The 18113-nt window shown below is 46.1% G+C and overlaps 1 protein-coding gene across 1 annotated transcript in view; it reads right to left on the reverse strand.

Annotated features, from left to right (window-relative positions):
* The window catches only part of ESRRB (estrogen related receptor beta), a 187388-nt gene that overhangs the window by 40470 nt on the left and 128805 nt on the right, over positions 1–18113 (reverse strand). The window lies entirely within an intron of this gene.

Raw genomic sequence — 18113 nt, forward strand, 5'->3', positions numbered from 1 at the left:
CAGAGCAGGGAGGTCAGGAAGTGTGTGTGTGGAGCTGGTACTGGTGCTCTCCCAGGACAAGAGGACCAAGTACTAACAGCAAGTCCCCAGCCAGGCTCTTCACCCTTTGGGGGCCAGCCTGCATGCATGTGTGTGTGTGTGTGTGTGTGTGTCAGTGTGTGTCAAAATAAATAAATTATTTATTTATTTTGGTTCCTTTCAATTTGTTTTATGGCCCCAGCGGCTGGCTGCCAGCAAAGCCAGGCTGGCGGCCTTGCTTTGTAATTTTTTTAAGTGCCTCCTCGATAAAGTGATGAGATTAATTCATCAGAATTCCTGTGGTCTCTTGAGGCGGGCCTAGGAGCGTGCAGGAACAGGGACAGGACATTGGCGGCACACACACATGCAGCTGAGGTGTGGAAGTTTTGGGGATGAGTTCTCTCAGGACAGGGACACAGCCAGTGGTTAGTTAGCATAAATTCCAGGTTCTAACCTGGGAATGTATTCAGTATAGACAGGTGCAGACTCCACTTTGGGCACATCACCTAACTTCTTGGAGCCTCAGTTTCCTCATCTGTAAAATGGGTACAGTTCCCAACTCATAAAGTTCTTATCTAAAAAGTTCCCCAGATTCAGGCCAGGCACAGCGGCTCATGCTTGTAATCCCATCACTTTGGGGAACCAAGGCAGGAAGATCACTTGAGGTCAGGAGTTTGAGATCAGCCTGGCCAACATGGTGAAACCCCATCTCTACCAAAAATACAAAAAATTAGCCAGGCGTGGTGGTGGGCATCTGTAATCCCAGCTTCTTGGGAAACTGAGGTAGGAGAATCGCTTAAACCCAGGAGGCAGAGGTTGCAGAGATCATGCCATTGCACTCCAGCCTAGGCGACAGAGTGAGATTCCATCTCAAAAATAAACACATAAAAAATAAAAGTTCCCCGGATTCAGTGGCAGAAAGCATACGAAGGTCTTAGTGAAGTGCAGGCACTAGCAAGCAGGCCACCATGGCTGCTCTGCTTATTTTTATATTCAGGCAGATCTTAAACAGCAGGAGTGTCCAATCTTTTGGCTTCCCTGGGCCGCATTGAAGAAGAATTGCCTAGGGCCATGCATAAAATATACTAATGATAACTGATGAGCTAAACAAAACAAAACAAAACAAAAACACTCATCCTGTTACAAGAAAGTTTATGAATTTGTGTTGGGCCGCATTCAAAGCCATCCTGGGCCACAGGTTGGACAAGATTGTCTTACAGCATAGACACAACCAAAGGATTCCAGGGTAAGCCTTTTCTAGGTGTCGGATCCGAGGCTAGCCACCAACTCTGATATTTGAGAATATTAAGGTCTGCCTCCCATCCCTAGACCTCAGAGTGGATGCTGCCGGTGCCTGTGGGAGGGAGGCAGGTACTGGTAGAACCTGACCTAGACTTCTCCGTGACCTTAAGGTGGAGGGGTAACCACCGCCATCAGCTCTCTTTGATCCTGTGCTTCCCTGGGAGAAGGAAATCCCAGGGGCATCCCCCTCAGCTGCTCACGAACAGCTGCAGGGAGGAGGGAAGCCCTGCCACGGACTCAGGGAGGGGGTTGCTAAGCTCAGACAAATAGCTCTCGGGGACCTGTGGCCTCAGAGGCTGCTGGCTAATGACAGAGCTCAAGTGGTACCACTCTATGCATCTGGTGTGAAAGGGCTGGGGTGATGGTCACTCAGTTCCACTCCCTTATTTACTCACCCCTGGAGACAGGGACCATCCCTTTCATCTCTGTGTTGCCCAGGGTCCTCTGCCCTCCCGATGCTCCCCTCACCATGAGCTGGATGATCTCATTCATGCCACTGGCTTCCACTATCACTTAATTGGCAATGATCTGCAGCCAGTGCCCATGCCCTTATAGCCACCTGCCTGCTCATGTGTCTACCTGGATGTCCCCTGGGCCCTCCCCTTTCTCAAACTGAACCCATCCTCATCCAACCTGTTCCTCTTACTGTATCCCTTGTCTCATCAAAGGGACGACTGGCCACCTGCAACCTGTCAGAAATGAACGGGCCTCCTGGATTTTCCATATCCACCCCTAAGATTCTTTTCATCCTACTTCCTGATACCTCCTCCCTCCCTCCCTTCTGCAACAGTCCTAGTTTCACACTCATCACCCCTTTTGACTACTGTCATGCACTAGCCTGTCTCCATTTCCCTTTCCAATCTATCCTCCACACTGCCTCCTGGAGGTCGGTTAATAACTTTCCCAGACAAGTTTATTGGTTCTCTGGCTCATCGTGGTACATGGAGCACACCTGTCTACATGTCATCCCAAAAGTCCAGTAACTGGCAGGACAGGAGTGGGAACTGTCTCAGAGAATGAGGAAAGTAGAAACCTAGGTAGTTAAGCAAGGGATCCAGATAAGAAATAAGCTAGCCACACTGCAGAACCTCGGAAAGTGTCAGGCATTGAAGACTCAATATACAGCATCATCAGGAGCTAGAAGACAAAGCAGCAATGGTGTCTAAATTCTGAGGGACAATTATTTTCTTTTCTTTCTTTTTTTTTTTTTTTTTGTGAGATCGAGTTTCGCTCTTGTTACCCAGGCTGGAGTGCAGTGGTGTGATCTTGGCTCATTGCAACCTTGGCCTCCCAGATTCAAGCAATTGTCCTGCCTCAGCCTCCCAAGTAGCTGGGACTACCGGCGTGCACCACCAAGTCCAGCTAATTTTGTATTTTTAGCAGAGACAGGGTTTCTCCAGGTTGGTCAGGCTGGTCTCGAACTCCCGACTTCAGGTGATCCGCCTGCCTCAGCCTCCCAAAGTGCTGGGATTACAGGCGTGAGCCACTGCGCCTGTCCAAGAACAATTATTTTCAACTAGAATTCTGTACCAAACCAAGACATGAATCTAATGTGAAGGTTGGAGGATGGAATAGAGGCATTTCCACATATACAAGGTATTGCCAATTTTACCTCTCCTGTACCTTTTGAGGGCGCCCATGAACTACGTGCTTTCCCCAGAGAAGGAGTGAACCAAAAAAAAAAGGAAGAGGTAGGATCCAGAAAACAGGGAATACAACCCACGAGAAAAGTCAAGGACATGTCAAGAAGGAAATGGCAATAGGCAAAATAGATTATTTTGTGAAAATAACCGTATTAGGACCGTGGGATGATTGTGTGTGTGTGTGTGTGTGTTGGGATGGGTTGTGTAACTGGAGCTAACTCGTCTTCCATAACAGAAAGTCAATAAAGAAGGTAAAAATTGCTGTCAGCAAATATAGCTATAAAATCACAATATTACTAAATGATAGAAGAAGATTTTTTTTTAAATGGTTAACTCTGGATTGGAGTGGGAGGAGAATGGGTAGCGCCAGTGACTGTGATCTTTCATTATACAACATATATATATAAAAACACATATTTATATAAACATATATGTATGGTTTTTTTTTTTTTTGGTTTTTTGTTTTTTTTTTGAGACAGAGTCTCGTTCTGTCGCCCAGGCTGGAGTGCAGTGGCACAGTCTTGGCTCACCGCAGCCTCTGCCTCCCAGGTTCAAGCAATTCTCCTGCCTCAGCCTCCCAAGTAGCTGGGATCACATGCACCCGCCACCACACCCGGCTAATTTTTGTATTTTTAGAAGCAACGAGGTTTTACCATGTTGGCCAGGCTGGTCTCAAACTCCTGGTGATCTGCCTGCCTCAGACTCCTAAATTGCTGGGATTACAGGTGTGAGCCACTGTGCCTGGCCTAAAAGTTATGTTTCTTTTATACTCTTTAAACTATTTGCATACCTTATTTTGAAAAGAATTAGAAATAAATTTAAAGTACAAATTTAAGAAATTCTCCAACTGTTGTCCCCCAGAGCAGGGAACAAAATCTAAACTCCAGGGCAAAGCCTACCGGGCCCTTTATGATCTGACCATTTCCAACTTGTCCATCCTAATCCCTTCTCACTGAGGCCTCCAGTTCGTAGGCTCCAGCAGACCTGAACTATCAGTAAGTATAATAGTTCATGGATCTCATGGAGCCCCCAGCCCTCCCATGCCTCCCTCTACCTGAAACTCCTCATGTGGTCCACCTGGCCAGCTCCTCATTGGAGCCACAGCTCTCACATGGCCTCCTTGGTGACACTTTCTTCCCTTGTGCCCCAGACAGGCTCACATGTTTCTCCCCACCACCCCATCCCCACACTGAAAGCAGCTACCTTAGTGTTTCCTAATCACATTTGTACCTGTGGGCCTCCCTTCTGAACTGCATACTTTTTGGGAATGGAGATTATTATGTTTTTCATTTCTGTATCTCAAGTACAGTATCTCAATCCTGGTACCTGATTAATATCTGTTGAATAGATAATGAATGCAAATGAATCAAAAGCAAGAGCCCCCACCCAGAGAATCTTAGAATTCCACAACAGTGACCTTTCAGCTACCAAATGCAATTGTCTCCTCTTGGTCTTTCTCCTCCTGGTCCTTCCTGAAGCAGCAGACACCCATTGCCACCCTCTTAAAAGAGACTATTTGGTTAGATTTCGTCTCCCTTCTCTCTGCAGGGACTCTTGCAACATCTCTGACCACTTCTATATGTATTTCATCAACTCTGGAGTGCTTGCTTTCTTTTGTTTTTTTAGTCGCCTGGTTTGTAATGAACTAAGATGCTTTCAATGGTAAGATGCATCAGTCAAGAAAGAAAAAAGAATCCACCGATTAGGCTCATGCCTGTAATCCCAGCACTTTGGGAGGCCACGGCCGGCAGATCACTTGAGCCCAGGTGTTCAAGACCAGCCTGGACAACATGATGAAATCCCATCTCTACCAAAAATACAAAAAATTAGCCGAGCCTGGCGGTGTGCCCCTGTGGTACCAGCTACTTTGGAGGCTGAGGTGGGAGGATCACTTGAGCCCAGGGAGGTTGAGGCGGCAGCGAGCCAAGATTGTGCCACTGCACTTCGGCCTGGGCGACAGAGCGAGACCCAGTCTCAAAAAAAAAAAAAAAAGAGCTTTTTTACAGATTTTATTTGATCCCATAGCCTTCTTACACATACATAACAGAAAACACAAGAAAAAGAGATTGGTTAAAATATTGTTAAAACATCTCAGTTAGAGTCTAACTCTCTTGATTCATTTTTGATCAGTCACTGTTTTCAGGTTTTTTTCACTGACTCATCCTCTCTACTGTCAAGGGCTTTGTTAAGAAAATGTTCACTGTTGTTTCAGGCCACTGGCCCCTACTCTGCAACTTTTGAGGTGCATTTGAGAGCAGCGACAACCAGGGAACGGCTGTCACCTGGTCAATGGTAACTGTGACAGGCAGCCCAATTCAGAGATGTAACTTGGAGAAAATGTGTGTCTTAGAACTGATGAAATATGGCACTCCTCAGTCTCCTTTCAGGGCCCCTCCTATGCTCTTTCTGTTCAGCAGGGTCCCTCAACCCTTCTCCTTCTAAAGAGCTTTCACTAGAACAGCAGTTCTCAAATTTGAGCTTGCATGAAGCTCACCTGAAGGGCTGGTTAAATCAGATTGCTGGGCCTTGCCCCCCAGTCTTAGATTCAGTACGTCTGGGGTGGGGCCCAAAATTTGCATTTCTAAGAAGCTCCCAGGTGTAGCCTCTGCTGCTGGCCTGAGGGCCACACTTTGAGAACCACAGCCTAGAGGATCTCCTTAGACCTAAAACCGCACTCAAGATTTTGCTTCTGGGCTGTAATTCTAAACTCTCCAGGGTCTCTGTGAACTTATCAAACTCAGTATGTCCGAAACTTTATCCATTATCTCATGCTCCTTCCCACCCTGACTCCCCCAGCTAATGAAATTGTTCCTTCTGGGTGTGTATGTTTCCCCCCAATGGCCTTGCCATCTCCCTAGTAGCCTAAATTAGAAATCTAAGAGTCCTCCTTCCCTCAGCGTCCACAATCCAGTCACTATCCTTTTAATACTGAACCCACTTTTTTTTTTTTTGGAGACAGAGTCTCACTCTGTTGCCCAGGCTGGAGTGCAATGGCCCGATCTCAGCTCACTACAACCTCTGCCTCCCAGGTTCCAGCGATTCTCCAGCCTCAGCCTCCCAAGTAGCTGTGATTATAGGTGTGCGCCACCAAACCTGACTAATTTTTGTATTTTTAGTATACGTGGGGTTTCACCATGTTGGTCAGACTGGTCTCAAACTCCTGACCTCAAGTGATCTGCCGCCTCAGCCTCCCAAAGTGCTGGGATTACAGGCGTGAGCCACCGTGCCCGGCCTGAATCCACTTTGGAAAGTACCTCAAGCCTGACTTCTCCTTCTAGGCCTTTTGCCCCGATCTTGGTTTGGACGGCCCTAACTGCGTTGTTAAAATTGCTTCCTGTGGCTGATGCGGTGGCTCACACTTGTAATCCCAGCACTTTGGGAGGCCAAGGCAGGCGGATCATGAGGTCAGGAGTTTAAGACCAGTCTGGCCAACAGAGTGAAACCCCCTTCCTACTTAAAATACAAAAATTAGCCAGGTGTGGTGGCATGCACCTGTAGTCCCAGCTACTCAGAAGGCTGAGGCAGGAGAATCGCTTGAACCTGGGAGGTGGAGGTTGCGGTGACCCAAGACCATGACATTGCACTCCAGCTTGGGTGACAGAGTGAGGCTCCATCTCAAAAAAAAAAAAAAAAAAAAATTGCTTCCTACTGGGCACAGTGGCTCACACCTGTAATCCCAGCACTTTGGGAGGCAAAGGTGGGAGGGTCATGAGGTCAGGAGTTCAAGACCAGCCTGGCCAACACAGTGAAACCCTGTCTCTACTAAAAATACAAATACAAAAACAAAAACAAGAAAAACAAATACACAAATATTAGCTGGGCGTGGTGGTGCACACCTGTAATCCCAGCTGCTGGGAAGGCTAAGGTAGGAGAATCACTTGAACCCAGGAGGCAGAGGTTGCAGTGAACAGAGATTGTGCCACTGCACTCCAGCCTGGGCAACATAGCAAGACTCTGTCTCAAAAATAAATAAATAAAATAAAAAATAAAATAAAATTGCTTCCTCACTGGGCTCCCAGCCCCTAGCATCTACTACTCCCACATCATCATTCCTATTGTTGCCTGAATTATCTTGCTGAAAGGAGATCTGATTAATTCCCTGCTCAGAAGCCTTCAATGACTTCCCATTGCCAAGCATAACTAACAAAACAAATACTATTTATTTCATGTGCCAGGCACTCAGTTACACCCTCACATGCATGTCTCATTTCATTTTTGCAACAACACTGTAGGGGCAGGAACTATTTATTAGCCACATTTTACTGATACGGACATTAAGACTCAGAAAAGCTAAGTCACTTGCCCAAGGTGATACAACTAAGAAATTGTGAAGCGAGATTCTAAGCCTGGTTAAATAGCCCTCAAATCTTAAATATGACTCCTTACTTAGTGTTCCTTACCACGACCTGTGAAGCCCGGTGTAGTCCAGTCCCATGCTGTTTTTCCAGCCCATCATCTACCACTGAGCACCCTCCTCTCTTGCTGCCAAGCATGTTTACCTTCCACTCCTGAGAAAGTGTCCCTTCTTCCAGGAAGCCCTCCCTGCCCTCCAGAAGGTATGAACCTTCTCTGAACTCTATGTGTCACCTAAGTCACAGGCTGACCACATTCTGACTTGCACCCTGGCTGTGTCTCCAAAAAGAGGAATTGTGATTTGTTCTGTCATTTGCCAGTGCCCTGCAGACAGCTAACATTTTATGGGTTTAATGGGCTCTTGTTGTATAGATGAGGAAACTGAGGCCAGAGGAACTCAGTCCTTGCTTGCCCAATGTCAGCCAGTTGGCTAGTGACTGGGCTGGGACCAGCACCTAGCTCCCGACTCCTGCCGACTCCTGCCCTTGTCTCTACACCCCTATCTTGTGTCTCCCGAGATCCGGGATCTGGATCCGCCAGCTGCATTCTCCGGGACAAAAGACCTGGAGGCGACCCAAGGTGGAATAACCCATCAATCATCCCCCTTCCCCTCTCCTAGGGGAGTTTTCTTCCAAGCCTGCATCTGGGCCCCAGGTGAATGGAGGAAGCACTGTGCCAGGCCTCTTTCTTACTTGTTCCTTTTTGTTTTAAGTTAGAGACCCAGGAGTTGCTCAAAGGACTCCCAGTGGCCTGTGCAAAGTTGGCCATCTACCCTGGGAACTCAAGAAGTGCAGACTGGCTTTACCTAACCGCACAGCCCCTCATGGCTATGTATCGTATGTTAGTCAATGGCTGCTACTCTACCTAGGAAAAAACCCAAGTGCACCACTCACCATGGCCCCTGGACTTTGCGCATCCTCTCCAGCCCCTTCCACTTCGTCTTTGCTCACTGACACTAGTCATGTTGGTCCTGCTGTCCTGAAACACACTGGCTTTTTCCTCTGCCTGGAACGCAGGTCCCAGCTTTCCTTGATGAGCTTCGGCTTACTTTAAAAGTTGCCTTATTAGCACAGCCTTCCCTAATCCTCTTTCAAAATGAGACCCCCTTTCTCAATCACTCCCTGGTCTCATCATTGTTTTTTCTCCTTCATAACACCTGTCTCAGTCTGTCACCATGATTCATTATTTATCATATTTATTGTCAACTTTCCCCCTACAATGCAAGCCCACTAGGGTGGGGGCCATAGGACTGCTTGAGCCCAGGAGTTCGAGACCAGTGTAGGCAACATAGAGAGACTCCATCTCTACAATTAAAAAAAAAAAAAAAAATTAGCCGGGCATGGTGCTGCATGCCTGTAATCCCAGCTCCTGAGAAGGCTGAGGCAGGAGCCCAGGAGTTTGAGGCTACAGTAAGCCATGATCATGTCTCTGCACTGAGCCTGGGCAACAGAGCAAGACCCTGTGCCAAGAATAAAAAGAAAAAAAGAAAAAGAAAAAAAGAGAGAAAATTGCTTATGATTTGAGTCTTTACAAGGTCTCACATCAGAGGTGCTTTTAAGTCAATCACTTTGTACTGAACAACAATCTACAATTTGGGAAGACACATGGCCCTAAGAAGACCTCAATCAATGCTACTTGCCTGAATGAATCACTAACAAAGGGAGTCAATAAAAATACACTTTTTTTTCTTTTTCTTTTTTTTTTTTTTGAGACCGAGTCTTCCTCTGTCACCCAGGCTGGAGTGCAGTGTGTGATCTTGGCTCACTGCAACTTCCGCCTCCCGGGTTCAAACAATTCTTGTGCCTCAGCCTCCCAGGTAGCTGGGATTACAGGCACGTGCCAGTTCTGTATTTTTAGTAGAGATGGGGTTTCACCGTGTCGGCCAGGCTGGTCTCCAACTCCTGGCCTCAAGTGATCCACCTGCCTCAGTCTCCCAAAGTGCTGGGATTACAGGCATAAGCCACCGTGCCTGGCCTGGGAGTAAAGAAATTTAACACAAATTTAGTTATTCCCAGGAAAATAATCTTACAAGTGTTGGGTATCAAAAGCAGTATGTACCTGATACATTGTGGATATCCTGATCATAAGTCAACACAAATAAAAAAAGAACTCCCCTAATGGTGTAGGACGTATACTTATGACTTAAAATAAAAAAATTTTAGGGATAGCAGCACATACAGTCTCATAAAATTTCAGTTAACTGATGGAAATGAAGGCAGCACACTGAAACACCGTGTTAAATGACTCAAAAAACTCTGCAGAAGGAAAACAAAGACATTTGTATCAAAGATTCATTTGATAAGACTTCCTTCACAAAATATGTGTAGAAAAACAACTTTTCAAAAATAATATGTTGTTTTCCATAAGGTAATTTAAAATATACAAGCGTAACTAAGTAATATATTATTATAAGCAGACATTTGACTATTTTACCTAGATCCCTTAAAGTTTGCATACATGCAAACTAGCCCAACTTCTTCAGTTTGTCCTCCCTGGGAAATGGGAGATCACTTTGTTTGGGGATTGCATTGTATTTGGACACACTGAGAACCTCCTACATGCCAGGTACTGTGAGAGGACATGGGGTTAAGTGAAAATCAAAGTAAATGTGGGCTGGGCACAGTGGCTCACATCTGTAATCCCAGCACTTTTGGAGGCTGGCAGATCACTTGAGACCAGCCTGGCCAACATGGTAAAACCTCATCTCTACTTAAAAACACACACACACAAAATTAGCCAGGTGTGGTGGTGTGCACCTGTAATCCCAGCTACTTGGAAGGTTGAGGCAGGAGAATCACTTGGACCTGGGAGGCGGAGGTTGCAGTGAGCCGAGATTGTGTCATTGCACTCCAGCCTGGGCAACGAGAGGGATACTTGGTCTTAAAAAAAGAAAAAAAAAAGAAAGTAAGTAAATGTAACCCTGTGCCTTAGGAGCTTACAATCTTCTTGGGGTATCAGACAAAAAAAGGCAATAACCATACAGTGGGATAAGGGTGGCGTGATAGGCAAACCTTTTCAGGCCATCCAGGAGGAATGAGAGGAGAGAATCAGAGAAGGCTTCCTGGAGGAAATGCCCACTAACTGGAGACCTAAGGGACACAAGCTGGGAGTAGAGGTTGGGAGCAGGTGCAACAGAGAGAAGAGTGTATACAAAGTCTAGAAATTGAAAGCATGGAATAAAATCTGAGAACTAGAAAACAGAGCAATCAGGGTGACCACAGCGTGCAAAAGAGAGTGTCATGAGACGTGGGGCAATCCCAGAGGGCATCCTCAGCCATGTTCTGGAGCTTCGATTCTCCCCCCAAGAAAGAAGGGAGACATGGTCACATGTGTGTCCAGGCTGGGAAAGGCCGAGCCTGAAAGCAGGGAGAACAGGTAGGAAGCGGTGGGAGTCAGTAGTGGCCTGTGCTGAAGCAGGAGAAAGAAGACAAGCTGCTGGGTCAAGTGATCTGAAGGAGGGAGAATGAACAGGACTTGGCCACTGGGATGTTAGTTTGGGGTGGGGGTTGGTGGGCGCTGGGACAGGAAGCAGAGTTAAAGGTAAGACCCAGGTGTCTGGCTTGAACATAGAGGGCTAATGCAGGCACTGTATTGGGAACACAAGGAGAAATGGTGATGGAAGGAAAACCGCTTCTGTTTAAGACTTAATGCAACTGGGGTGCTTCTGGGACATCCAAGTGGAAATGTTCATTAGGTGTGAAAGAAATGGAGCTTGGGGAAGAGGATGACAGCAACACCTATGGAATTAGCATTCATCCTGATTTCAGAGACAACTGAAGCCATGGATATGAGAAGGAAGATGCTGGGCACAGAAGCTGGGTCAAGAACTGAGAGGAGGAAGAGAGGAAGAATCAGAGTTGAAGGTAGAGGTAATATATATATTACAAGATTGGAGATACTAGAGATAGTTGAATGCTGATGGAAGGAAGGAAGGAAGGAAGGAAGACAGGAAGGAAGACTTTAGAAAATGAGCAGGGGAAGACAAACGAGAGGAGGTAATAGGCGAGAGGGTCTCAGGAGGAGGGAAGGAGGTAGGATTCAAAGCCAGAGAAGAGCTGAGCCTGGGGTAGGAGACATCTCTTCCAGCAGTGAGTGAGTTGCAAGAAATAGCTGCGGAATCAGTGAACGGAAGCAGCTGCGGACAGGGAAGAGAGTGCCTTGGTTTGCAGCAGGAAGCTGAGGGAGTTCTAGTTTCTCAATAAAACGGGAGGCAGAGTCATTGCTGAGACAGACACCGGGTGACAGGGTCAAGGTTTTTACAAAGGTTTTCATTACGGTGGAGTCAGTGTCACTCAGCCCTAAGTCCCAGAAGCAGCTGACTTTGCCAGCCACAGAAAGTGGCTCCATCTCTCAGAGGCACTCCTATTGCCTAAATTCAGGAACCTGATGTATAAACTCAGGGATGTGGTCCAAAGAGAGCACACATACAAGGAGAAATTGATCTGTCTGCCTGACCTGCAAATTCACTCCTTGCAGAAGACCTGCAGGGGAACTAGATCCTAACCAGAAAGATATTAATCAGATAAACGGAATGTTTAATCACATCAGGCTGTCCCTAGGCTAAGACTCCTCTTTCCTAGGAGTGGTGGCTTTGCCTAAGTATGTCTATTTTTTTCTATGCCTCCAGGGCTGGCCAATCCTTGTTAATTGGCACTTTTTTTTTCTTTAGATATGCTAGTAAATGCAATCAGGTTGAGTTCTATCTCATCTGACTTGGAGCCATTCTGTTCCTTCAGGAAGGTGCCTTCATCTGTCTATGAGCTCATTTATTCTCAGTGAGTGTCGTCATACTCAGTGAGTGTCATCATAGCCCCCAGTGACAAAAAAAAAAAAAAAAAAAAACCCTCCCTTTCATAGCATAGAACTGGGAAGGGCTGGAATAAACACTAACATGCACTACTGGGAGTTGATTATAGGTCTCTGAGAGCCAGGGGACTGAATCTGCCTAGTTCAATGCAGTGCAGAGGAGTGTTTCAGGTTTTGTGGATCAGGCCGTCTCTATTGCAGCTATTCAGCTCTGCTATTGTAACGCTCAAGCAGCCACAGACAATATGCAAACAAATAGGTGGCTGTGTTCCAACAAAACTTGATTTATACAACCAAGGGTGGCCAGCTTGCAGGCTGTAGTTTGCCCATCTTCCCCGTCTTCCCTCCCACCACCATTGTACTACCAGCCAAGAACATGGTAAGGGCTCAATAAAGATTGGTGGGCTGGGCGCAGTGGCCCGTGCATGTAATCCCAACACTTTGGGAGGCTGAGGTGGGTGGATCACTTGAGATCAAGAGTTGGAGACCAGCCTGGCCAACACGACGAAACCCCGTCTCTACTGAAAATACAAAAATTAGCCAGGTGTGGTGGTGCATGCCTGTAATCCCAGCTATCTTGGGAGGCTGCGGCAGGAGAATTGTTTGAGCCTGGGAGCTGGGAGGCGGACGTTGCAGTGAGCCAGGATTGCTCCACTGAACTCCAGACTGGGCAACAGAGTAAGACTCTGTCAAAAAAAAAAAAAAAAAAAAGATTGATGGAGAAAGAATGACTCTGTCTTAGTCTTTTTCCCTAAATCTATCATGACATCCTTGTTTCTGCAAAATATCCCCCCATATTAGTACAATCATTGGATTGAGCAGAAGGAAGTGATCTAAACAGAGGTAAGGTGTGAGATAACATGACTAACATGATTTTCAGAGCTTTTCTTTCTTTCTTTTTCTTTTTTTTTTTTTTTTGAGACAGAGTTTCGCTCTTGTTGCCCAGGCTGGAGTGCAATGGCAAGATCTCACTGCAACCTCCACCTCCCTGGTTCAAGCAATTCTGTCTCAGCCTCTCAAGTATCTGGGAATACAGGCATGCACCACCATGCCCAGCTAGAGACGGGGTTTCATCATGTTGGCCACGCTGGTCCTGAACGCCTGACCTTGGGTAATCCACCTGCCTTGGCCTCCCAAAGTGCTGGGATTACAGGTGTGAGCCACAGTGCCGGGCCCCTTTTTTTTTTTTTTTTTAAAAAAAAAGAAACTCCAGCTCTGTTGCCCAGGCTGGAGTGTAGTAGCAGGATCATAGCTCACTGCAGCCTCCAAACTCCTGGGCTCAAGCAATCCTCCCACTTCAGCCTCCCAAGAAGCTGGGATTACAGGCACAAGCCACCATACCCAGCTAAGTTTTAAAAAATTTATTGTAGAGATGGGGTTTGTTACACAGGCTGGGCTGGGCTGGAACTCCTGGCTTCAAGGGATCCTCCTGCCTCAGCTCCCAAAGTGCTGCCATTACAGGCAGGAGCCACCACATCTGGCCCAATTTTCAGAGCTTTCCAAGAATTTACAGGCACTCGTGAATGGATCATTCCATGACTTAAGCCCTCTGTCCACATAATAGGACTTTAAAAAAAAAAATGGCCTGAATATTAGGTGCTTAGGAGACTGTGTCCTGGTTTGGAGAACAGTGCTACACCTGTAGACTCATGGGCACTAAGCAGTAGATTCCAGCTAGTTGGGCCAGACGCAGCAGCTCCTCCCTCTAATCCTAAGCACTCTAAGGCTGGGGCAGGAGAATTGCTTGCGGCCAGGAGTTTGAGACCAGCCTGGGCAATAGAGCAAGGTCTCATCTCTACGAAAACAAAACAAAACAAAAAACACAACAGATTCCAGCTTCTTAGGGACAGAACCACGTCCCTTTCTCTCCTGTTCCCCCTCTGCACCTTACTCAGAGAGGGACTCAAAGAATGCTCACTGAGTTCTGAGTTTGTCTCTGTGGTTATCCAATTCTAGGTCATTTTTCTCCTCTCTGTACTTTTCCCATTTTTCCAGATTTTCTACAGTTGCTACATTTAGAAACAACAAAATCTGAGTGGGCATGGTGGCTCATGCCTATAATCCCAGCACTTTGGGAGGCCGAGGCGGGAGGATCACTTGAGGTCAGGAGTTCAAGACCAGCCTGGCCAACATGATGAAATCCTGTCTCTACTAAAAATACAAAATTAGTTGGGCGTGGTGGTGCATGCTTGTAATTGGGAGCTTCTTGGGAGGTTGAGCTGGGAAGTGGAGGTTGCAGTGAGCCGAGATCGCTGCACTCCAGCCTGGGCAACAGAGCGAGACTGTCTCAAAAAAAAAAAGAACAAAACCTAAATCTTCGTTAGAACAAAACCAAAGAGTTAATAAAATAACCAGAGCAATCTGTCAGCCTTGAGTTTACTTTTCCCTGTCCTGAATATAAACCTCTTTCTGGTTACAAACTTGAAACTCTCCTTGTGGAAAGAGAAGAGGCTGCAGCAGTTCAGTTCCAACTGCACAAATGCTGCTGTTTGTCTTTTGACTTCTACGAAGAGATCATTATCTTATTCACGGTAGCAAGTAATTAAGACTATTTACAAATCTTTCATTTGGACTCCTGACTTGCTGAGAACATTCGCAGACACCTGGGCAAGCATGCAATAGGATTTCTGAGTTTACACACATTCACCTCTGCTTTCAAAAAATGTGATTCAAAACTCTCCAGCCCATCTAAGAACAACATGATGAGAAGAAAATGTGACTGCCTTCTAACAAGCAATTATTCAAAAACTGACCTCAAAGAGTCTAAAATAATGGCAACCTCTCCAAGACCACCTTCCAATTTAGAAAGAAAAATGTTATCTTGGTAACTTCAACTGACTTAAACATTTTATGTTCCTCAAATATCTAATGATTTATATAAAAACCATCAGACTGGAGATTCTCATTCTTGGCTGAGGCAAGAGGCAGGTTCATCATGCAGTGTTTTTCAAATACAGAGATCCCAGGGCCTTCCCCCAGACTCAGACTCAGGGTGTATAAAGCGGGCAGAGATCAGGGTGCATTCATTTTTATATCCTGGAGGCCAGCACAGTGCCTGATACAGATGATGCTCAATAAATATTTGCTTGACAAAGATGGTAAAGGGGTCCTTCTGGAATAGTTAAGAAAACTGAGGTCTGGGATTTCAGGAAAACTTGCTCTACTCTTCTGCATTGCTAGAATTTTTATCATGTTTATTTCTTTAAAACGGCTCATTTAAGAAATAAATCAATTTATGATCAGGCGTGGTGGCTCACACCTGTAATCCCAGCACTTTGGGAGGCTGAGGCGGGTGGATCACTTGAGGTCAGGAGTTTGAGACCAGCCTAGCCAACATGGTGAAACCACATCTCTACTAAAAACACAAAAAATTAGCTGGGTGTTGTGGCTGGCACCTGCAATCCCAGCTACTTGGGAGGCTGAGGCAGGAGAATCGCTTGAACCCAGCAGAGGTTGCAGTGAGCCGAGATCACGCCACTGCACTCCAGCCTGGGTGACAGAGTGAGACTCCATCTCACAAAAAAAAAAAAAAAAAAATTAAAAAGAAATATATAACTAAAATAGCTAAAATAATCTGAGTCCTGTTAGAGCAAAACAATTATTGTTTTATTTAAATATATGTAGATTACAAAAGCCTATTCTATAAGATAAATGTGTTGTTTTCATAATATGTCTTAAGTTATATTGTTAAAGTGAAAATAATAATCACAAACATTTGTTTGGCACTTACTAGGTGCTAGGCAATATTCTAAGTGCTTTATATATATTAACTCACATAAGCTTCTTAATAGCTCTATAAGGTATGAACAATATCTCACTTTTTATTTTTATTTTTAAAATTTTTATTTATTTATTTTTGAGACGGAATCTTGCTCTGTTGCCCAGGCTGGAGTGCAGTGGCACCATCTCGGTTCACTGCACCCTCTGCCTCCTGGGTTTAAGCGATTCTCCTGCCTCAGCCTCTCAAGCAGCTGGGATTACAGGCACCTGCCACCATGCCTGGCTAATTCTTGCATTTTCAGTAGAGACAGGATTTCACCATGTTGGCCAGGCTGGTCTGGAACTCCTGGCCTCAAGTGATCCACCCTCCTCAGCTTCCCAAAATGCTGGGATTACAGGTGTGAGCCACCACGCCCAGCTGATATCTCACTTTTTAGATTAAGTAACTGCAGCACAGAGAGAAACAAGCAGCATGCCCAAGGTGCAGCTATAAGGGGAAGATGGAACTCTCTGACCAGGAGCCCTGGTGGTTAGCCAATGCACCACACCATCTCAACTCATATGTGGAACTGGAAACATATCCAATCCTAATGTCCTCAATTGGTTTCATAAATAGATTGCCATCTGAAGAAACTTAAACACATATATATTTGTTGAATAAACAGAATCATCCCGGGGAAGCTCAGCCTGCCTCTTCTAAAAGAGAAATGAATGGGGTGGGTACATTCTGGGGACAGCCAGGCAGGGCCCTGAAAAGAGATCTGATGCAGGGGCAGGATGGGTGGTTCCTGGGTGTTCTCCAGTTTGGTCTGCAGTTTCTGTGCCAGTTGGATAGCACCAGCTCATCGCAATGACCTGCATGAGTAGGGATTTTGTGTATCCTATCACCAGCACCTACAGCCTGGCCTGGTGCTTAGTAGGTGCTCAACAGATACTTGACTAAACTGAATGAAAGCGCTGTATCCAGGGCCTGATGCAATTAAGAATCACAGCTATTGGCAAGGCATGGTGGCTCAGGCCTGTAATCCCAGAACTTTTGGAGGCCAAAGTGGGCCCAAGTGGATCACTTGAGTCCAGGTGTTTGAGAACAGCCTTGGCAACATGGCGAGACACCATCTCTACTAAAAATAAAATGAACTGGGTGTGGTGGTGTGCACCAATTGTCCCAGCAGTCTCTCTCTGCCATGAATTTGATAACAGCCTTGTTGGGGCAGGCCCACCATTCCCCCCAATTCACTTCGTGGTGACTTTACAGAGCAACCCACCAGGGTTCTTACACTCCCCTTTGTTAGACGGATTCACTCTAGTACCCACAGAAAGAGGCTGCCACCCCCATGGCCATTGGAATGTGACTCAGCTGATATGTAAATGTATTGAAAAAAAGCTTATGGGTGTGGTGGCAGCCACTGTAGTTCTAGCTACTTGAGAAGTTGAGGTGGTAGGATGGCTTGAGCCCAGGACTTCAATGCATGCTGCAGTGTGCAATAAGCGTGCCTGTGAATAGCCACTGCACTCCAGCCTGGGCAATATAGCAAGACCCTCGTCTCTCTCTCTTTTTGAGATGGAGTCTCACTCTGTTGCCCAGGCCAGAGTGCAGTGGCCCAATCTTGGCTCACTGCAACCTCTGCCTCCTGGGTTCAAGTGATTCTCCTGTCTCAGCCTTCCTGGTAGCTGAGATTACAGGCACTTGCCACCACACCCAGATGATTTTTTTTTTTGTATCTTTAGTAGAGACAGAGTTTCACCATGTTGGCCAAGCTGGTCTTGAACTCCTGACCTCAAGGCCCACCTTGGTCTCCCAAAGTGCTGGGATTACAGACGTGAGCCAGTGTGCCTGGCCCAAGACTCTCATCAAAAGAGAAGAGAAGAGAAGAGAAGAGAAGAGAAGAGAAGAGAAGAGGGAGGAGAGAAGAGAAAAAGAAAAGAAAAGAAGATCTTAAAAGATAGGTCAAACTGGGATCCAGACACAATGAGTTCCTGTCCTGATTCCAACAGGCCTGAGTCTTCTACAATGAGAAAATACTCACATATTATTTGTTTTTTTGTTTGTTTCTGAGACAGGGTCTTGCTCTGTCTTCCAGGCTGGAGGGCAGTGGTGCCATCACAGGTCACTGCAGCCTCAGACTCTTGGGTTCAAATGATCCTCCCTCCTCAGCCTCCCAAGTAGCGAGGACTAGAGGTGTGTGCCACCATGCATTAATTAAAAAAAAAAAAATTTAGTGTTAGGGTCTTACTGTCTTGCCCAGGCTGGTCTCAACTCCTGGCCTTGAG

This window comes from Papio anubis, chromosome 7 (assembly GCF_008728515.1).
Source record: "Papio anubis isolate 15944 chromosome 7, Panubis1.0, whole genome shotgun sequence".
Classification (NCBI taxonomy): domain Eukaryota; kingdom Metazoa; phylum Chordata; class Mammalia; order Primates; family Cercopithecidae; genus Papio; species Papio anubis.